The following is a 22,493-nucleotide window of genomic DNA, read 5'->3' as shown; positions in this document are numbered from 1 at the left end:
TAGAGAGTGAGCATTTCTCTGCACTTACTGCTCTATTTGCCTGAAAACCTGTCTCCAATTGACGTCTGTATTGGGCTGCGAGACAGCTACATTTGTGCATTCCCTCTAGACAGCCACAACACAGGTCACTCAACTGCAACTGCATTCTGATTGGCATGGGGAGAGCTCCATTCCCCCCACCGCAAATAGGTTCAAGAACGATAATTTATGTCAGTAGGTACAATATAGCTACATCTTATAATCATGTGTGTTTAAATAATTTGTCGTTAGATCGTTTAAATATTTTAAAGGATCTGTTTTTAATAGACATTTTACAAAAACAACTGGTACATTTGGAAATTCTGTAAAAGAAAAACCCAACTGCTGTGACATTGCCAACCACAATGCCATAATTGCAAACACAACAGTGATGGACAGAATGTGGATCAATGTCACACATTCACCCCAGTCCAAAGATCTGGGCCCAAATCCATCGTTTTTCCACTCCACACCACCCTGGGTTAGACAATGGCGATATGCAAATCAGCGCTGACCCTGTGCCCCATGGGAACAGTCCAGTCCGAACTACAAAAGCCATGTCCTTCCCAGAACGGAAACAAGCATCCGAGGACCGGCCCGGTTTCGAGGTAACACCTCTCATCAGCCCGGCTGGCTTGATTCCAGTGGTGTGGAGTGCCTGGGACTCACGTCTGAGCATCCCCAGTACACTTAGAGCGGTAATTGCAAACACAACAGTGATGGACAGAATGTGGATCAATGTCACACATTCACCCCAGTCCAAAGATCTGGGCCCAAATCCATCGTTTTTCCACTCCACACCACCCTGGGTTAGACAATGGCGATATGCAAATCAGCGCTGACCCTGTGCCCCATGGGAACAGTCCAGTCCGAACTACAAAAGCCATGTCCTTCCCAGAACGGAAACAAGCATCCGAGGACCGGCCCGGTTTCGAGGTAACACCTCTCATCAGCTCGGCTGGCTTGATTCCAGTGGTGTGGAGTGCCTGGGACTCACGTCTGAGCATCCCCAGTACACTTAGAGCGGTAATTGCAAACACAACAGTGATGGACAGAATGTGGATCAATGTCACACATTCACCCCAGTCCAAAGATCTGGGCCCAAATCCATCGTTTTTCCACTCCACACCACCCTGGGTTAGACAATGGCGATATGCAAATCAGCGCTGACCCTGTGCCCCATGGGAACAGTCCAGTCCGAACTACAAAAGCCATGTCCTTCCCAGAACGGAAACAAGCATCCGAGGACCGGCCCGGTTTCGAGGTAACACCTCTCATCATCCCGGCTGGCTTGATTCCAGTGGTGTGGAGTGCCTGGGACTCACGTCTGAGAATCCCCAGTACACTTAGAGCGGTAATTGCAAACACAACAGTGATGGACAGAATGTGGATCAATGTCACACATTCACCCCAGTCCAAAGATCTGGGCCCAAATCCATCGTTTTTCCACTCCACACCACCCTGGGTTAGACAATGGCGATATGCAAATCAGCGCTGACCCTGTGCCCCATGGGAACAGTCCAGTCCGAACTACAAAAGCCATGTCCTTCCCAGAACGGAAACAAGCATCCGAGGACCGGCCCGGTTTCGAGGTAACACCTCTCATCAGCCCGGCTGGCTTGATTCCAGTGGTGTGGAGTGCCTGGGACTCACGTCTGAGCATCCCCAGTACACTTAGAGCGGTAATTGCAAACACAACAGTGATGGACAGAATGTGGATCAATGTCACACATTCACCCCAGTCCAAAGATCTGGGCCCAAATCCATCGTTTTTCCACTCCACACCACCCTGGGTTAGACAATGGCGGTATGCAAATCAGCGCTGACCCTGTGCCCCATGGGAACAGTCCAGTCCGAACTACAAAAGCCATGTCCTTCCCAGAACGAAAACAAGCATCCGAGGACCGGCCCGGTTTCGAGGTAACACCTCTCATCAGCCCGGCTGGCTTGATTCCAGTGGTGTGGAGTGCCTGGGACTCACGTCTGAGCATCCCCAGTACACTTAGAGCGGTAATTGCAAACACAACAGTGATGGACAGAATGTGGATCAATGTCACACATTCACCCCAGTCCAAAGACCTGGGCCCAAATCCATCGTTTTTCCACTCCACACCACCCTGGGTTAGACAATGGCGATATGCAAATCAGCGCTGACCCTGTGCCCCATGGGAACAGTCCAGTCCGAACTACAAAAGCCATGTCCTTCCCAGAACGGAAACAAGCATCCGAGGACCGGCCCGGTTTCGAGGTAACACCTCTCATCAGCACGGCTGGCTTGATTCCAGTGGTGTGGAGTGCCTGGTACTCACGTCTGAGCATCCCCAGTACACTTAGAGCGGTAATTGCAAACACAACAGTGATGGACAGAATGTGGATCAATGTCACACATTCACCCCAGTCCAAAGATCTGGGCCCAAATCCATCGTTTTTCCACTCCACACCACCCTGGGTTAGACAATGGCGATATGCAAATCAGCGCTGACCCTGTGCCCCATGGGAACAGTCCAGTCCGAACTACAAAAGCCATGTCCTTCCCAGAACGGAAACAAGCATCCGAGGACCGACCCGGTTTCGAGGTAACACCTCTCATCAGCCCGGCTGGCTTGATTCCAGTGGTGTGGAGTGCCTGGGACTCACGTCTGAGCATCCCCAGTACACTTAGAGCGGTAATTGCAAACACAACAGTGATGGACAGAATGTGGATCAATGTCACACATTAACCCCAGTCCAAAGATCTGGGCCCAAATCCATCGTTTTTCCACTCTACACCACCCTGGGTTAGACAATGGCGATATGCAAATCAGCGCTGACCCTGTGCCCCATGGGAACAGTCCAGTCCGAACTACAAAAGCCATGTCCTTCCCAGAACGGAAACAAGCATCCGAGGACCGGCCCGGTTTCGAGGTAACACCTCTCATCAGCCCGGCTGGCTTGATTCCAGTGGTGTGGAGTGCCTGGGACTCACGTCTGAGCATCCCCAGTACACTTAGAGCGGTAATTGCAAACACAACAGTGATGGACAGAATGTGGATCAATGTCACACATTCACCCCAGTCCAAAGACCTGGGCCCAAATCCATCGTTTTTCCACTCCACACCACCCTGGGTTAGACAATGGCGATATGCAAATCAGCGCCGACCCTGTGCCCCATGGGAACAGTCCAGTCCGAACTACAAAAGCCATGTCCTTCCCAGAACGGAAACAAGCATCCGAGGACCGGCCCGGTTTCGAGGTAACACCTCTCATCAGCCCGGCTGGCTTGATTCCAGTGGTGTGGAGTGCCTGGGACTCACGTCTGAGCATCCCCAGTACACTTAGAGCGGTAATTGCAAACACAACAGTGATGGACAGAATGTGGATCAATGTCACACATTCACCCCAGTCCAAAGATCTGGGCCCAAATCCATCGTTTTTCCACTCCACACCACCCTGGGTTAGACAATGGCGATATGCAAATCAGCGCTGACCCTGTGCCCCATGGGAACAGTCCAGTCCGAACTACAAAAGCCATGTCCTTCCCAGAACGGAAACAAGCATCCGAGGACCGACCCGGTTTCGAGGTAACACCTCTCATCAGCCCGGCTGGCTTGATTCCAGTGGTGTGGAGTGCCTGGGACTCACGTCTGAGCATCCCCAGTACACTTAGAGCGGTAATTGCAAACACAACAGTGATGGACAGAATGTGGATCAATGTCACACATTAACCCCAGTCCAAAGATCTGGGCCCAAATCCATCGTTTTTCCACTCTACACCACCCTGGGTTAGACAATGGCGATATGCAAATCAGCGCTGACCCTGTGCCCCATGGGAACAGTCCAGTCCGAACTACAACAGCCATGTCCTTCCCAGAACGGAAACAAGCATCCGAGGACCGGCCCGGTTTCGAGGTAACACCTCTCATCAGCCCGGCTGGCTTGATTCCAGTGGTGTGGAGTGCCTGGGACTCACGTTTGAGCATCCCCAGTACACTTAGAGCGGTAATTGCAAACACAACAGTGATGGACAGAATGTGGATCAATGTCACACATTCAGCCCCGTCCAAAGATCTGGGCCCAAATCCATCGTTTTTCCACTCCACACCACCCTGGGTTAGACAATGGCGATATGCAAATCAGCGCTAACCCTGTGCCCCATGGGAACAGTCCAGTCCGAACTACAAAAGCCATGTCCTTCCCAGAACGGAAACAAGCATCCGAGGACCGGCCCGGTTTCGAGGTAACACCTCTCATCAGCCCGGCTGGCTTGATTCAAGTGGTGTGGAGTGCCTGGGACTCACGTCTGAGCATCCCCAGTACACTTAGAGCGGTAATTGCAAACACAACAGTGATGGACAGAATGTGGATCAATGTCACACATTCACCCCAGTCCAAAGATCTGGGCCCAAATCCATCGTTTTTCCACTCCACACCACCCTGGGTTAGACAATGGCGATATGCAAATCAGCGCTGACCCTGTGCCCCATGGGAACAGTCCAGTCCGAACTACAAAAGCCATGTCCTTCCCAGAACGGAAACAAGCATCCGAGGACCGGCCCGGTTCCGAGGTAACACCTCTCATCAGCCCGGCTGGCTTGATTCCAGTGGTGTGGAGTGCCTGGGACTCACGTCTGAGCATCCCCAGTACACTTAGAGCGGTAATTGCAAACACAACAGTGATGGACAGAATGTGGATCAATGTCACACATTCACCCCAGTCCAAAGATCTGGGCCCAAATCCATCGTTTTTCCATTCCACACCACCCTGGGTTAGACAATGGCGATATGCAAATCAGCGCTGACCCTGTGCCCCATGGGAACAGTCCAGTCCGAACTACAAAAGCCATGTCCTTCCCAGAACGGAAACAAGCATCCGAGGACCGACCCGGTTTCGAGGTAACACCTCTCATCAGCCCGGCTGGCTTGATTCCAGTGGTGTGGAGTGCCTGGGACTCACGTCTGAGCATCCCCAGTACACTTAGAGCGGTAATTGCAAACACAACAGTGATGGACAGAATGTGGATCAATGTCACACATTCACCCCAGTCCAAAGATCTGGGCCCAAATCCATCGTTTTTCCACTCTACACCACCCTGGGTTAGACAATGGCGATATGCAAATCAGCGCTGACCCTGTGCCCCATGGGAACAGTCCAGTCCGAACTACAAAAGCCATGTCCTTCCCAGAACGGAAACAAGCATCCGAGGACCGGCCCGGTTTCGAGGTAACACCTCTCATCAGCCCGGCTGGCTTGATTCCAGTGGTGTGGAGTGCCTGGGACTCACGTTTGAGCATCCCCAGTACACTTAGAGCGGTAATTGCAAACACAACAGTGATGGACAGAATGTGGATCAATGTCACACATTCAGCCCCGTCCAAAGATCTGGGCCCAAATCCATCGTTTTTCCACTCCACACCACCCTGGGTTAGACAATGGCGATATGCAAATCAGCGCTGACCCTGTGCCCCATGGGAACAGTCCAGTCCGAACTACAAAAGCCATGTCCTTCCCAGAACGGAAACAAGCATCCGAGGACCGGCCCGGTTTCGAGGTAACACCTCTCATCAGCCCGGCTGGCTTGATTCCAGTGGTGTGGAGTGCCTGGGACTCACGTCTGAGCATCCCCAGTACACTTAGAGCGGTAATTGCAAACACAACAGTGATGGACAGAATGTGGATCAATGTCACACATTCACCCCAGTCCAAAGATCTGGGCCCAAATCCATCGTTTTTCCACTCCACACCACCCTGGGTTAGACAATGGCGGTATGCAAATCAGCGCTGACCCTGTGCCCCATGGGAACAGTCCAGTCCGAACTACAAAAGCCATGTCCTTCCCAGAACGAAAACAAGCATCCGAGGACCGGCCCGGTTTCGAGGTAACACCTCTCATCAGCCCGGCTGGCTTGATTCCAGTGGTGTGGAGTGCCTGGGACTCACGTCTGAGCATCCCCAGTACACTTAGAGCGGTAATTGCAAACACAACAGTGATGGACAGAATGTGGATCAATGTCACACATTCACCCCAGTCCAAAGACCTGGGCCCAAATCCATCGTTTTTCCACTCCACACCACCCTGGGTTAGACAATGGCGATATGCAAATCAGCGCTGACCCTGTGCCCCATGGGAACAGTCCAGTCCGAACTACAAAAGCCATGTCCTTCCCAGAACAGAAACAAGCATCCGAGGACCGGCCCGGTTTCGAGGTAACACCTCTCATCAGCACGGCTGGCTTGATTCCAGTGGTGTGGAGTGCCTGGTACTCACGTCTGAGCATCCCCAGTACACTTAGAGCGGTAATTGCAAACACAACAGTGATGGACAGAATGTGGATCAATGTCACACATTCACCCCAGTCCAAAGATCTGGGCCCAAATCCATCGTTTTTCCACTCCACACCACCCTGGGTTAGACAATGGCGATATGCAAATCAGCGCTGACCCTGTGCCCCATGGGAACAGTCCAGTCCGAACTACAAAAGCCATGTCCTTCCCAGAACGGAAACAAGCATCCGAGGACCGACCCGGTTTCGAGGTAACACCTCTCATCAGCCCGGCTGGCTTGATTCCAGTGGTGTGGAGTGCCTGGGACTCACGTCTGAGCATCCCCAGTACACTTAGAGCGGTAATTGCAAACACAACAGTGATGGACAGAATGTGGATCAATGTCACACATTAACCCCAGTCCAAAGATCTGGGCCCAAATCCATCGTTTTTCCACTCCACATCCACATCCAGATCTTTGGACTGGGGTGAATGTGTGACATTGATCCACATTCTGTCCATCACTGTTGTGTTTGCAATTACCGCTCTAAGTGTACTGGGGATGCTCAGACGTGAGTCCAAGGCACTCCACACCACTGGATTCAAGCTAGCCGGGCTGATGAGAGGTGTTACCTCGAAACCGGGCCGGTCCTCGGATGCTTGTTTCCGTTCTGGGAAGGACATGGCTTTTGTAGTTCGGACTGGACTGTTCCCATGGGGCACAGGGTCAGCGCTGATTTGCATATCGCCATTGTCTAACCCAGGGTGGTGTGGAGTGGAAAAACGATGGATTTGGGCCCAGATCTTTGGACTGGGGTGAATGTGTGACATTGATCCACTTTCTGTCCATCACTGTTGTGTTTGCAATAACCACAATGCCGTGACTCGGATTGGAACCGAGGTTGCTGCGGCCACAACGCAGAGTACTAACCACTATACGATCACGGCGAGCTACTTGGGCTCAATATCATACAGTGACATGGAGAGTTTATAATTCTGAACACTCAGGGAACTCCTGTGATAGGCTGAATGTGTTCATTGCTTCCTCATTCCTTATATAAAGGCTTTGTCTCCTCAGTGGTTGATAGGCTGAAACCGTTTCCTGGCCTCCTGCTTGTGAACTGCCAGGAGTCAAAGATCACACATACACTTGTGGGCCTGTGATGGGACACCAATGCAGAGAAACACACCTGGCGCAGATCTTCTATTCTGTCTATTAGACCTGCATCTCCCCTGTACCTCCTCAAGCCATCTGTATGTGAAGCAAGAAAAAGTTAAGGAGCAGTCCATCTACACTTTTATAGGGTGGATGCTGCCGTGAGCTCCTCCCAGCTAATCACACAAACAGCAGTAAAGCAAGATAACTACACAGTTAGGGGGGACGGCATGGTTAGGTTTTTGAGGAATTATTGAAACTGACCTCAGTGACCCATGATCAGAGCTGTGGCTAATGACTGCGTCCCTAATTATGATGAAGCAAGCACCATGCCTCGTTGGGGCCCCACAACACGCTTTTCTTAGCTCATTGAATTAAAGTATAAACCTCTGCCATGTATGAGTGGTAAAGGCTTGTTAATTTGGTTGCTTTTCCAATTCACGTCTGACAACAAGATGAAGGAACATTGGGGCATCAGAAGCTTTGGAAAGTAGCCACCAACCTCAGAGAAAGAGAGAAAGAAGGAAAAGGCAGTATGAGGTGTGGAGAAAACAGCAGCAGGTACAAGGAGCTCAAATGAGATTAATGGCGCCTAAATAGAGCACGTAAAGGAACAGTCACAAATCTAAGAAAAGGGAAAGAAAGACTAGGAAAAAAACACGGAAAGAGCCTGTAGATAAAATTCTCTTCCTGGGACAGCAGGCTAAGAGAAATTACACAGGGAGCAGTTAAGCTTGTAACACGGGGAGAATAGAAAAGAAAATGCAGTTTTATGAAGTGTGTTTGCCTAATCCAGCAAGCACTTTTGTTTTATTTTTCTATTTGCTTCTTTTATTGGTAAAGTAAGTTTCAAGTGCATGAATGGTATGACTGAGAGAGCCAGGGTATAATAATTTGAAGTGTTTGCACCAGCGCTAATGTAGGACGAGAGTTATAGCAAAGATATGAAAGGGGTAGCGATAATAAATATGTGAAAGGGCAATAGTGACACCAAAATAAGCCACCTATTTATAAAACTGACATGGAAGAAATTCTAAAGGTTAACTTCTGAAATTGTAGCCGATGTTAAAAAGATTCTCATTGTTGGCAGGATTCGAACCTGCGCGGGGAGACCCCGATGGATTTCTAGTCCATCGCCTTAACCACTCGGCCACAACAACTGACTGTAAGTTTGGTGCAAATAATCTGTATGAAAGTTTTCAAGGAGTCCCACAACAAATTCCTGGTATTCTGAAATGCACTTTTTAAAAATAATGTTTTTTTCAGCAGGCACATTCTCTCCTAAACACAAAAATTGTATGAGTATATCTCTAGTTTGGAAAAGGATAGGCTTTCATGCATACTCTCATGTGGCACTCAAGTTTTTGGGACCCTATTGCACTCTGTTTTCGTGCTGCTTTTAGTCTATGGCCCATATTACAGAAGTCTACCATCTTTGAGTATTTGAGACTCCTTTGTAAGTGCTTTATCTTTTTTACTTGAAGAGCTATATAATAAAGTGGTCAGGGAAAGATTGCATTTATGGAAGATAAAAGAAGGCGCACTTGTCTCACCAAATCCCGTAGAGAAACCTGATGTTTTACTCATGTTATTCTTAGTTTGTTTTTGTTAGACCTTGCATTCTTAAGGTGGCCTCAACCCTACCTTATTGCTTTTCACCTACGCATTTTGCTGTATCTTTTTGTTGGCCTTAGGTCTCTGATCACTTTATCGCTACTAATCAGTGCTGAAGTGCACGTGCTTCTTCCCTAATCATGTGTGTAATTGGAGTATACCTGACTGACAGATTTAATTGACTTGAAAGCCCCTTGTAAAGTTGTATACCATATACCCAGGGACTGATTGTGCCGCCCAAAGAAGTAGCATTTCAAACCTGTCTCAAGCCTGCTACTGCAGTGCCTGTGCTGCAGTGTACTGCCACTTCGACTTGCCATTTAAAACTACTTGCCAAGCCTTAAACTCCAATTTTATTACATATAATTAACCCCTAAGGTAGGCCCTAGGTAGTCCTAGGGGCATCATGCTATGTAAGTAAAAGGTAAGACATGTACTGTGGTAGTTTGCATGTCCTGGTAGTACCAAACAGTCTATTACATTTTTCACTACAGTGAGGTCTGCCCCTCTCATAGGTTAGCATTGGGTATTCCCTTATACTTTTTGAGGGGTAATTCCATATCAGAGAGGAGAAGCTTTATTTATTTATTGATAAATCCTATTTACTGGTGAGGTTGGATTTACCTTTACTATTTTATAGATGGCATTTTTAGAGAGTGAGCATTTCTCTGCACTTACTGCTCTATTTGCCTGAAAACCTATCTCCAATTGACGTCTGGATTGGGCTGCGAGACAGCTACATTTGTGCATTCCCTCTAGACAGCCACAACACAGGTCACTCAACTGCAACTGCATTCTGATTGGCATGGGGGAGAGCTCCATTCCACCCACCGCAAATAGGTTCAAGAACGACAATTTATGTCAGTAGGTACAATATAGCTACATCTTATAATCATGTGTGTTTAAATAATTTGTCGTTAGATCGTTTAAATATTTTAAAGGATCTGTTTTAATAGACATTTTACAAAAACAACTGGTACATTTGGTAATTCTGTAAAAGAAAAACCCAACTGCCGTGACATTGCCAACCACAATGCCGTAACTCGGATTCGAACCGAGGTTGCTGCGGCCACAACGCAGAGTACCAACCACTATACGATCACGGCGAGCTACTTGGGCTCAATAACATACAGTGACATGGAGAATTTATAATTCGGAACACTCAGGGAACTCCTGTGATAGGCTGAATGTGTTCATTGCTTCCTCATTTCTTATACAAAGGCTTTGTCTCCTCAGTGGTTGATAGGCTGAAACTGTTTCCTAGCCGCCTGCTTGTGAACTGCCAGGAGTCAAAGATCACACATACACTTGTGGGCCTGTGATGGGACACCAATGCAGAGAAACACACCTGGCGCAGATCTTCTATTCTGTCTAGTAGACCTGCATCTCCCCTGTACCTCCTCAAGCCATCTGTATGTGAAGCAAGAAAGAGTTAAGGAGCGGTCCATCTACACTTTTATAGGGAGGATTCTGCCGTGAGCTCCTCCCAGCTAATCACACAAACAGCAGTAAAGCAAGATAACTACACAGTTAGGGGGGACTGCATGGTTAGGTTTTTGAGGAATTATTGAAACTGACCTCAGTGACCCATGATCAGAGCTGTGGCTAATGACTGCGTGCCCAATTATGATGAAGCAAGCACCATGGCTCGTAGGGGCCCCACAACACGCTTTTCTTAGCTCATTGAATTAAAGTATAAACCTCTGCCATGTATGAGTGGTAAAGGCTTGTTAATTTGGTTGCTTTTCCAATTCACGTCTGACAACAAGATGAAGGAACATTGGGGCATCAGAAGCTTTGGAAAGTAGCCACCAACCTCAGAGAAAGAGAGAAAGAGGGAAAAGGCAGTATGAGGTGTGGAGAAAACAGCAGCAGGTACAAGGATCTCAAATGAGATTAATGGCGCCTAAATAGAGCACATAAAGGAACAGTTACAAATCTAAGAAAAGGGAAAGAAAGACTAGGAAAAAAACACGGAAAGAGCCTGTAGATAAAATTCTCTTCCTGGGACAGCAGGCTAAGAGAAATTACACAGGGAGCAGTTACGCTTGTAACACGGGGAGAATAGAAAAGAAAATGCAGTTTTATGAAGTGTGTTAGCCTAATCCAGCAAGCACTTTTGTTTTATTTTTCTATTTGCTTCTTTTATTGGTAAAGTAAGTTTCAAGTGCATGAATGGTATGACTGAGAGAGCCAGGGTATAATAATTTGAAGTGTTTGCACCAGCGCTAATGTAGGACGAGAGTTATAGCAACTATATGAAAGGGGTAGCGATAATAAATATGTGAAAGGGCAATAGTGACACCAAAATAAGCCACCTATTTATAAAACTGACATGGAAGAAATTCTAAAGGTTAACTTCTGAAATTGTAGCCGATGTTAAAAAGTTTCTCGTTGTTGGCAGGATTCGAACATGCGCGGGTAGACCCCAATGTATTTCTAGCCCATCGCCTTAAACACTCGGCCACAACAACTGACTGTAAGTATTGTGCAAATAATCTGTATGAAAGTTTTCAAGGTGTCCCACAGCAAATTCCTGATATTCTGCAATGCACTTTTTAAAAATAATGTTTTTTTCAGCAGGCACATTCTCTCCTAAAAACAAAAATAAGGCTACATCTTATAATCATGTGTGTTTAAATAATTTGTCGTTAGATCGTTTAAATATTTTAAAGGATCTGTTTTTAATAGACATTTTACAAAAACAACTAGTACATTTGGTAATTCTGTAAAAGAAAAACCCAACTGCCGTGACATTGCCAACCACAATGCCGTTACTCGGATTCGAACCGAGGTTGCTGCGGCCACAACGCAGAGTACTAACCACTATACGATCACGGCGAGCTACTTGGGCTCATTAACATACAGTGACATGGAGAATTTATATTTCGGAACACTCAGGGAACTCCTGTGATAGGCTGAATGTGTTCATTGCTTCCTCATTCCTTATACAAAGGCTTTGTCTCCTCAGTGGTTGATAGGCTGAAACCGTTTCCTAGCCGCCTGCTTGTGAACTGCCAGAAGTCAAAGATCACACATACACTTGTGGGCCTGTGATGGGACACCAATGCAGAGAAACACACCTGGCACAGATCTTCTATTCTGTCTATTAGATCTGCATCTCCCCTGTACCTCCTCAAGCCATCTGTATGTGAAGCAAGAAAAAGTTATGGAGCGGTCCATCTACACTTTTATAGGGAGGATGCTGCAGTGAGCTCCTCCCAGCTAATCACACAAACAGCAGTAAAGCAAGATAACTACACAGTTAGGGGGAACTGCATGGTTAGGTTTTTGAGGAATTATTGAAACTGACCTCAGTGACCCATGATCAGAGCTGTGGCTAATGACTGCGTGCCTAATTATGATGAAGCAAGCACCATGGCTCGTAGGGGCCCCACAACACGCTTTTCTTACCTCATTGAATTAAAGTATAAACCTCTGCCATGTATGAGTGGTAAAGGCTTGTTAATTTGGTTGCTTTTCCAATTCACGTCTGACAACAAGATGAAGGAACATTGGGGCATCAGAAGCTTTGGAAAGTAGCCACCAACCTCAGATAAAGAGAGAAAGAGGGAAAAGGCAGTATGAGGTGTGGAGAAAACAGCAGCAGGTACAAGGATCTCAAATGAGATTAATGGCGCCTAAATAGAGCACATAAAGGAACAGTTACAAATCTAAGAAAAGGGAAAGAAAGACTAGGAAAAAAACACGGAAAGAGCCTTTAGATAAAATTATCTTCCTGGGACAGCAGGCTAAGAGAAATTAAACAGGGAGCAGTTAAGCTTGTAACACGGCGAGAACAGAAAAGAAAATGCAGTTTTATGAAGTGTGTTTGCCTAATCCAGCAAGCACTTTTGTTTTATTTTTCTATTTGCTTCTTTTATTGGTAAAGTAAGTTTCAAGTGCATGAATGGTATGACTGAGAGAGCCAGGGTATAATAATTTGAAGTGTTTGCACCAGCGCTAATGTAGGACGAGAGTTATAGCAAAGATATGAAAGGGGTAGCGATAATAAATATGTGAAAGGGCAATAGTGACACCAAAATAAGCCACCTATTTATAAAACTGACATGGAAGAAATTCTAAAGGTTAACTTCTGAAATTGTAGCCGATGTTAAAAAGTTTCTCGTTGTTGGCAGGATTCAAACCTGCGGGGGAGACCCCAATGGATTTCTAGTCCATCGCCTTAACCACTCGGCCACAACAACTGACTGTAAGTTTTGTGCAAATAATCTGTATGAAAGTTTTCAAGGTGTCCCACAGCAAATTTCTGATATTCTGCAATGCACTTTTTAAAAATAATGTTTTTTTCAGCAGGCACATTCTCTCCTAAACACAAAAATTGCATGAGTATATCTCTAGTTCGGAAAAGGATAGGCTTTCATGCAAACTCTCATGAGGCATTCAAGTTTTTGGGACCCTATTGCACTCTGTTTTCGTGCTGCTTTTAGTCTATGGCCCATATTACAGAAGTCTACCATCTTTGAGTATTTGAGGGTCCTTTGTAAGTGCTTTATCTTTTTTACTTGAAGAGCTATATAATAAAGGGGTCCGGGAAAGATTGCATTTATGGAAGATAAAAGAAGGCACACTTTTCTCACCAAATGCCGTAGAGAAACCTGATGTTTTACTCATGTTATCCTTAGTTCGTTTTTGTTAGACCTTGCATTCTTAAGGTGGTCTCAACCCTACCTTATTGCTTTTCACCTACGCATTTTGCTGTATCTTTTTGTTGGCCTTAGGACTCTGATCACTGTATCGCTACTAATCAGTGCTGAAGTGCACGTGCTTCTTCCCTAATCATGTGTGTAATTGGAGTATACCTGACTGACAGATTTAATGTACTTGAAAGCCCCTTGTAAAGTGGTATACCATATACCCAGGGACTGATTGTGCCGCCCAAAGAAGTAGCATTTCAAACCTGTCTCAAGCCTGCTACTGCAGTGCCTGTGCTGCCGTGTACTGCCACTTCGACTTGCCATTTAAAACTACTTGCCAAGCCCTAAACTCCAATTTTATTACATATAATTAACCCGTAAGGTATGCCCTAGGTAGTCCTAGGGGCATCATGCTATGTAAGTAAAAGGTAAGACATGTACTGTGGTAGTTTGCATGTCCTGGTAGTACAAAACAGTCTATTACATTTTTTACTACTGTGAGGTCTGCCCCTCTCATAGGTTAGCAGTGGGTATTCCCTTATACTTTTTGGGGGGTAATTCCATATCAGAGAGGAGAAGCTTTATTTATTTATTGATAAATCCTATTTACTAGTGAGGTTGGATTTAACTTTACTATTTTATAAATGCCATTTTTAGAGAGTGAGCATTTCTCTGCACTTACTGCTCTATTTGCCTGAAAACCTGTCTCCAATTGACGTCTGGATTAGGCTGCGAGACAGCTACATTTGTGCATTCCCTCTAGACAGCCACAACACAGGTCACTCAACTGCAACTGCATTCATCTGCATTCTGATTGGCATGGGGGAGAGCTCCATTCCCCCCACCGCAAATAGGTTCAAGAACCATAATTTATGTCAGTAGGTTCAATATAGCTACATCTTATAATCATGTGTGTTTAAATAATTTGTCGTTAGATCGTTTAAATATTTTAAAGGATCTGTTTTTAATAGACATTTTACAAAAACAACTGGTACATTTGGTAATTCTGTAAAAAAAAAAACCAACTGCCGTGACATTGCCAACCACAATGCCGTGACTCGGATTCGAACCAAGGTTGCTGCGGCCACAACGCAGAGTACTAACCACTATACGATCACGGCGAGCTACTTGGGCTCAATAACATACAGTGACATGGAGAATTTATCATTCGGAACACTCAGGGAACTCCTGTGATAGGCTGAATGTGTTCATTGCTTCCTCATTCCTTATACAAAGGCTTTGTCTCCTCAGTGGTTAATAGGCTGAAACCGTTTCCTGGCCGCCTGCTTGTGAACTGCCAGGAGTCAAAGATCACACATACACTTGTGGGCCTGTGATGGGACACCAATTCAGAGAAACACACCTGGCGCAGATCTTCTATTCTGTCTAGTAGAACTGCATCTCCCCTGTACCTCCTCAAGCCATCTGTATGTGAAGCAAGAAAGAGTTAAGGAGCGGTCCATCTACACTTTTATAGGGAGGATGCTGCCGTGAGCTCCTCCCAGCTAATCACACAAACAGCAGTAAAGCAAGATAACTACACAGTTAGGGGGGACTGCATGGTTAGGTTTTTGAGGAATTATTGAAACTGACCTCAGTGACCCATGATCAGAGCTGTGGCTAATGACTGCGTGCCTAATTATGATGAAGCAAGCACCATGGCTCATAGGGGCCCCACAACACGCTTTTCTTAGCGCATTGAATTAAAGTATAAACTTCTGCCATGTATGAGTGGTAAAGGCTTGTTAATTTGGTTGCTTTTCCAATTCACGTCTGACAACAAGATGAAGGAACATTGGGGCATCAGAAGCTTTGGAAAGTAGCCACCAACCTCAGAGAAAGAGAGAAAGAGGGAAAAGGCAGTATGAGGTGTGGAGAAAACTGCAGCAGGTACAAGGAGCTCAAATGAGATTAATGGCGCCTAAATAGAGCACATAAAGGAACAGTTACAAATCTAAGAAAAGGGAAAGAAAGACTAGGAAAAAAACACGGAAAGAGCCTGTAGATAAAATTCTCTTCCTGGGACAGCAGGCTAAGAGAAATTACACAGGGAGCAGTTAAGCTTGTAACACGGGGAGAATAGAAAAGAAAATGCAGTTTTATGAAGTGTGTTTGCCTAATCCAGCAAGCACTTTTGTATTATTTTTCTATTTGCTTCTTTTATTGGTAAAGTAAGTTTCAAGTGCATGAATGGTATGACTGAGAGAGCCAGGGTATAATAATTTGAAGTGTTTGCACCAACGCTAATGTAGGACGAGAGTTAAAGCAAAGATATGAAAGGGGTAGCGATAATAAATATGTGAAAGGGCAATAGTGACACCAAAATAAGCCACCTATTTATAAAACTGACATGGAAGAAATTCTAAAGGTTAACTTCTGAAATTGTAGCCGATGTTAAAATGTTTCTCGTTGTTGGCAGGATTCGAACCTGCGCGGGGAGACCCTAATGGATTTCTAGTCCATCGCCTTAACCACTCGGCCACAACTGACTGTAAGGTTTGTGCAAATAATCTGTATGAAAGTTTTCAAGGTGTCCCACAGCAAATTCCTGGTATTCTGCAATGCACTTTTTAAAAATAATGTTTTTTTCAGCAGGCACATTCTCTCATAAAAACAAAAATTGCATGAGTATATCTCTAGTTTGGAAAAGGATAGGCTTTCATGCATACTCTCATGTGGCACTCAAGTTTTTGGGACCCTATTGCACTCTGTTTTCGTGCTGCTTTTAGTCAATGGCCCATATTACAGAAGTCTACCATCTTTGAGTATTTGAGGCTCCTTTGTAAGTGCTTTATCTTTTTTACTTGAAGAGCTATATAATAAAGGGTTCAGGGAAAGATTGCATTTATGGAAGATAAAAGAAGGCACACTTGTCTCACGAAATGCCGTAGAGAAACCTGATGTTTTACTCCTGTTATCCTTAGTTTGTTTTTGTTAGACCTTGCAGTCTTAAGGTGGCCTCAACCCTACCTTATTGCTTTTCACCTACGCATTTTGCTGTATCTTTTTGTTGGCTTTAGGACTCTGATCACTTTATCGCTACTAATCAGTGCTGAAGTGCACGTGCTTCTTCCCTAATCATGTGTGTAATTGGAGTATACCTGACAGACAGATTTAATTTACTTGAAAGCCCCTTGTAAAGTGGTATACCATATACCTTGGGACTGATTGTGCCGCCCAAAGAAGTAGCATTTCAAACCTGTCTCAAGCCTGCTACTGCAGTGCCTGTGCTGCAGTGTGCTGCCACTTCGACTTGCCATTTAAAACTACTTGCCAAGCCTTAAACTCCAATTTTATTACATATAATTAACCCCTAAGGTAGGCCCTAGGTAGTCCTAGGGGCATCATGCTATGTAAGTAAAAGGTAAGACATGAACTGTGGTAGTTTGCATGTCCTGGTAGTACCAAACAGTCTATTACATTTTTCACTACTGTGAGGTCTGCCCCTCTCATAGGTTAGCATTGGGTATTCCCTTATACTTTTTTGGGGGTAATTCCATATCAGAGAGGAGAAGCCGTATTTATTTATTGATAAATCCTATTTACTGGTGAGGTTGGATTTAACTTTACTATTTTATAAATGCCATTTTTAGAGAGTGAGCATTTCTCTGCACTTACGGCTCTATTTGCCTGAAAACCTGTCTCCAATTGACGTCTGGATTGGGCTGCGAGACAGCTACATTTGTGCATTCCCTCTAGACAGCCACAACACAGGTCACTCAACTGCAACTGCATTCATCTGCATTCTGATTGGCATGGGGGAGAGCTCCATTCCCCCCACCGCAAATAGGTTCAAGAACGATAATTTATGTCAGTAGGTACAATACAGCTACATCTTATAATCATGTGTGTTTAAATAATTTGTCGTTAGATCGTTTAAATATTTTAAAGGATCTGTTTTTAATAGACATTTTACAAAAACAACTGGTACATTTGGTAATTCTGTAAAAGAAAAAGCCAACTGCCGTGACATTGCCAACCACAATGCCGTGACTCGGATTCGAACCGAGGTTGCTGCGGCCACAACGCAGAGTACTAACCACTATACGATCACGGCGAGCTACTTGGGCTCAATAACATTCAGTGACATGGAGAATTTATAATTCGGAACACTAAGGGAACTCCTTTGATAGGCTGATTGTGTTCATTGCTTCCTCTTTCCTTATACAAAGGCTTTGTCTCTTCAGTGGTTGATAGGCTGAAACCGTTTCCTGGCCGCCTGCTTGTGAAATGCCAGGAGTCAAAGATGACACATACACTTGTGGGCCTGTGATGGGACACCAATGCAGAGAAACACACCTGGCGCAGATCTTCTATTCTGTCTAGTAGACCTGCATCTCCCTTGTACCTCCTCATGCCATCTGTATGTGAAGCAAGAAAGAGTTAAGGCGCGGTCCATCTACACTTTTATAGGGAGGATGCTGCCGGGAGCTCCTCCCAGCTAATCACACAAACAGCAGTAAAGCAAGATAACTACACAGTTAGGGGGGGACTGCATGGTTAGGTTTTTGAGGAATTATTGAGACTGACCTCAGTGACCCATGATCAGAGTGGTGGCTAATGACTGCGTGCCTAATTATGATGAAGCAAGCACCATGGCTCGTAGGGGCCCCACAACACGCTTTTCTTAGCTCATTGAATTAAAGTATAAACCTCTGCCATGTATGAGTGGTAAAGGCTTGTTAATTTGGTTGCTTTTCCAATTCACGTCTGACAACAAGATGAAGGAACATTGGGGCATCAGAAGCTTTGGAAAGTAGCCACCAACCTCAGAGAAAGAGAGAAAGAGGGAAAAGGCAGTATGAGGTGTGGAGAAAACAGCAGCAGGTACAAGGAGCTCAAATGAGATTAATGGCGCCTAAATAGAGCACGTAAAGGAACAGTTACAAATCTAAGAAAAGGGAAAGAAAGACTAGTAAAAAAACACGGAAAGAGCCTGTAGATAAAATTCTCTTCCTGGGACAGCAGGCTAAGTGAAATTACACAGGGAGCAGTTAAGCTTGCAACACGGGGAGAATAGAAAAGAAAATGCAGTTTTATGAAGTGTGTTTGCCTAATCCAGCAAGCACTTTTGTATTATTTTTCTATTTGCTTCTTTTATTGGTAAAGTAAGTTTCAAGTGCATGAATGGTATGACTGCGAGAGCCAGGGTATAATAATTTGAAGCACCAGCGCTAATGTAGGACGAGAGTTATAGCAAAGATATGAAAGGGGTAGCGATAATAAATATGTGAAAGGGCAATAGTGACACCAAAATAAGCCACCTATTTATAAAACTGACATGGAAGAAATTCTAAAGGTTAACTTCTGAAATTGTAGCCGATGTTAAAAAGTTTCTCGTTGTTGGCAGGATTCGAACCTGCGCGGGGGGACCCCAATGAATTTCTAGTCAATCGCCTTAACCACTCGGCCACAACAACTGACTGTAAGTTTTGTGCAAATAATCTGTAAGAAAGTTTTCAAGGTGTCCCACAGCAAATTCCTGATATTCTGCAATGCACTTTTTAAAAATAATGTTTTTTTCAGCAGGCACATTCTCTCCTAATAGCAAAAATTGCATGAGTATATCTCTAGTTTGGAAAATGATAGGCTTTCATGCATACTCTCATGTGGCACTCAAGTTTTTGGGACCCTATTGCACTCTGTTTTTGTGCTGCTTTTAGTCTATGGCCCATATTACAGAAGTCTACCATCTTTGAGTATTTGAGGCTCCTTTGTAAGTGCTTTATCTTTTTTACTTGAAGAGCTATATAATAAAGGGGTCCGGGAAAGATTGCATTTATGGAAGATAAAAGAAGGCACACTTGTCTCACCAAATGCCGTAGAGAAACCTGATGTTTTACTCATGTTATCCTTAGTTCGTTTTTGTTAGACCTTGCATTCTTAAGGTGGTCTCAACCCTAACTTATTGCTTTTCACCTCCGCATTTTGCTGTATCTTTTTGTTGGCCTTAGGACTCTGATCACTTTATCGCTACTAATCAGTGCTGAAGTGCACGTGCTTCTTCCCTAATCATGTGTGTAATTGGAGTATACCTGACTGACAGATTTAATTTACTTGAAAGCCCCTTGTAAAGTGGTATACCATATACCCAGGGACTGATAGTGCCGCCCAAAGAAGTAGCATTTCAAACCTGTCTCAAGCCTGCTACTGCAGTGCCTGTGCTGCAGTGCACTGCCACTTCGACTTGCCATTTAAAACTACTTGCCAAGCCTTAAACTCCAATTTTATTACATATAATTAACCCCTAAGGTAGGCCCTAGGTAGTCCTAGGGGCATCATGCTATATAAGTAAAAGGTAAGACATGTACTGTGGTAGTTTGCATGTCCTGGTAGTACCAAACAGTCTATTACATGCACTGGGCCAGGGACAGACTAATTTGCATACAGCCAGGTTCTGAAACTGGGATGGTGCAATGAGCTAAAAAACGGTGTTGGATCTAGCACTGATCTCTTGACTGGGTGAGAGTACTCTGCTTAATTCAGAGACTCTGTCCATCACCACCCCTTGTTGTAAATAATTTTGTCCACCTTAAGCGTGGAAGGGTATACTCAGATGTGAGTCCCTTGCTCATTGCACCATCAGGATTCAAGCAAGCCGGGCCGAAGACGGCTGTAATGCCAGAAACCGCGCCCCCCGGAAGCTTGTTTCCTTCCCAGTGTAAGAATTGGCTTTTGTAGTCTGGTCTGCCCTGTTCCCATGATGCACTGGGCCAGGGACAGACTAATTTGCATACAGCCAGGTTCTGAAACTGGGATGGTGCAATGAGCTAAAAAACTGTGTTGGATCTAGCCCTGATCTCTTGACTGGGTGAGAGTACTCTGCTTAATTCAGAGACTCTGTCCATCACCACCCCTTGTTGTAAATAATTTTGTCCACCTTAAGCGTGGAAGGGTATACTCAGATGTGAGTCCCTTGCTCATTGCACCATCAGGATTCAAGCAAGCCGGGCCGAAGACGGCTGTAATGCCAGAAACCGGTCCCCGGAAGCTTGTTTCCTTCCCAGTGTAAGAATTGGCTTTTGTAGTCTGGTCTGCCCTGTTCCCATGATGCACTGGGCCAGGGACAGACTAATTTGCATACAGCCAGGTTCTGAAACTGGGATGGTGCAATGAGCTAAAAAACGGTGTTGGATCTAGCCCTGATCTCTTGACTGGGTGAGAGTACTCTGCTTAATTCAGAGACTCTGTCCATCACCACCCCTTGTTGTAAATAATTTTGTCCACCTTAAGCGTGGAAGGGTATACTCAGATGTGAGTCCCTTGCTCATTGCACCATCAGGATTCAAGCAAGCCGGGCCGAAGACGGCTGTAATGCCAGAAACCGGTCCCCGGAAGCTTGTTTCCTTCCCAGTGTAAGAATTGGCTTTTGTAGTCTGTTCTGTCCTGTTCCCATGATGCACTGGGCCAGGGACAGACTAATTTGCATACAGCCAGGTTCTGAAACTGGGATGGTGCAATGAGCTAAAAAACGGTGTTGGATCTAGCCCTGATCTCTTGACTGGGTGAGAGTACTCTGCTTAATTCAGAGACTCTGTCCATACCACCCCTTGTTGTAAATACCATATGATGGTGGCTGTCTTTCGCATGTGCAAAGTGGTGATTGTCCGTAGGGTTTTGTATTTAATTTTTTCATGTTTTATTGGTACCACAGTGGCTACTGTGCTTGGTACCCTAGTACCAGGCACTGATACCGGGGTACCTGCGACCCAATCTTCTTATTTTTCAGTTTTTACCTGTTTTCAATTAAAGTGGGGTGTTGCAAAGGCATGCCTATCCTGACCCCTATGTGGCCATTGTGATTTTTTCCCTCCTTCAGGACTAGAGGATTGAGATGGCTGACCCAACATTTTCATGGCCAGCCAATCGGGGTCCACCCTTCCACTTTGAATTGGCCAATAGCAGATTATTTGGCACCAATGGCTGTTATTTTTAAGTTTTAACTGGTGTTTACCGTAACATGTACATTTCTAATGCACACATTCAGTGAAAATGTATCTTGTTGCTGATTAATAGATGTTTTTACCCAACTCCATGGTACTTATTTTATCAACCTCAGGATAAAAGGCTGAGTGGATTGGGATTTGAACCCGTTGCAGTGAGGTCATGTATAGACTCCTACAGTGGATGCATTAGTCCACGAAGACAGGAGAGCAGCTCATCATGATCTCCATTTGGATGCTAATTTCTAAAAAATGGCTGAAGAGATTTACACCAAATAACCAAAAACAGGTTTTCTCTATAAAGTTCTAACATTTTCCAGATCAATTTTGGTATAATTTCTGAATAACTTTCTGTGATGAAGCCAAAGTGATTGTTTTTTTTTCTTCAATCTTTTTAATGAAATAGTACCAAGGCTATTAAAGAAAGGAAATACATGTTTTTCCTATGAAAACTCTGGTCAAACTAGAACTAAACTGTGGTATCTGTGTAATAAAGTTATGATATTCACCACTCAATATGCCATAATATGGTGTATGGTTAGTGAAACTCAACCACACACGCCTGTCTGTTTATGCTTAAGAAGTTGAATACACAATGTTATGTGCCTATTTACAAAATACTTTTTAACATTAGTAAATCACTTATATCTCCTAGTCAATTATTACAGCTATTTGTCAGATTGCCCTGCTACTGGTCTGAAAAATTAGAACTTTTCAAGGTAAGAATGATTGTTAGAAAGGTACTTGACGGTCATTGCAATTAGTCTTCAGATATTGCTCACAAAGCTACCACTAATCTTCAATTAGCGGTCACAATAAATGAGACTAGCCTTAATTTTGCCCTTGAAATAGCACAATAGTGT

The 22,493-nt window shown here is 44.9% G+C and overlaps 6 non-coding genes across 6 annotated transcripts; all 6 read right to left on the bottom strand.

Annotated features, from left to right (window-relative positions):
* Window positions 1-8,493: 8,493 nt before the first annotated feature.
* TRNAS-AGA (transfer RNA serine (anticodon AGA)) lies at window positions 8,494-8,575 on the bottom strand. Its single transcript has one exon. It is a non-coding gene; the product is annotated as a tRNA-Ser (tRNA).
* A 4,581-nt stretch (window positions 8,576-13,156) lies between these two features.
* Window positions 13,157-13,237, bottom strand: TRNAS-AGA (transfer RNA serine (anticodon AGA)). Its single transcript has one exon. It is a non-coding gene; the product is annotated as a tRNA-Ser (tRNA).
* A 1,499-nt stretch (window positions 13,238-14,736) lies between these two features.
* On the bottom strand, window positions 14,737-14,808 carry TRNAH-GUG (transfer RNA histidin (anticodon GUG)). Its single transcript has one exon. It is a non-coding gene; the product is annotated as a tRNA-His (tRNA).
* A 1,286-nt stretch (window positions 14,809-16,094) lies between these two features.
* TRNAS-AGA (transfer RNA serine (anticodon AGA)) lies at window positions 16,095-16,177 on the bottom strand. The gene has a single exon. It is a non-coding gene; the product is annotated as a tRNA-Ser (tRNA).
* A 1,495-nt stretch (window positions 16,178-17,672) lies between these two features.
* On the bottom strand, window positions 17,673-17,744 carry TRNAH-GUG (transfer RNA histidin (anticodon GUG)). Its single transcript has one exon. It is a non-coding gene; the product is annotated as a tRNA-His (tRNA).
* A 1,281-nt stretch (window positions 17,745-19,025) lies between these two features.
* TRNAS-AGA (transfer RNA serine (anticodon AGA)) lies at window positions 19,026-19,107 on the bottom strand. The gene has a single exon. It is a non-coding gene; the product is annotated as a tRNA-Ser (tRNA).
* Window positions 19,108-22,493: the final 3,386 nt, after the last annotated feature.

This window comes from Lissotriton helveticus, chromosome 12, assembly GCF_964261635.1.
Source record: "Lissotriton helveticus chromosome 12, aLisHel1.1, whole genome shotgun sequence".
In the NCBI taxonomy this organism is placed as follows: Eukaryota; Metazoa; Chordata; class Amphibia; order Caudata; family Salamandridae; genus Lissotriton; species Lissotriton helveticus.
This window is presented reverse-complemented; position numbering and strand designations above follow the sequence as displayed.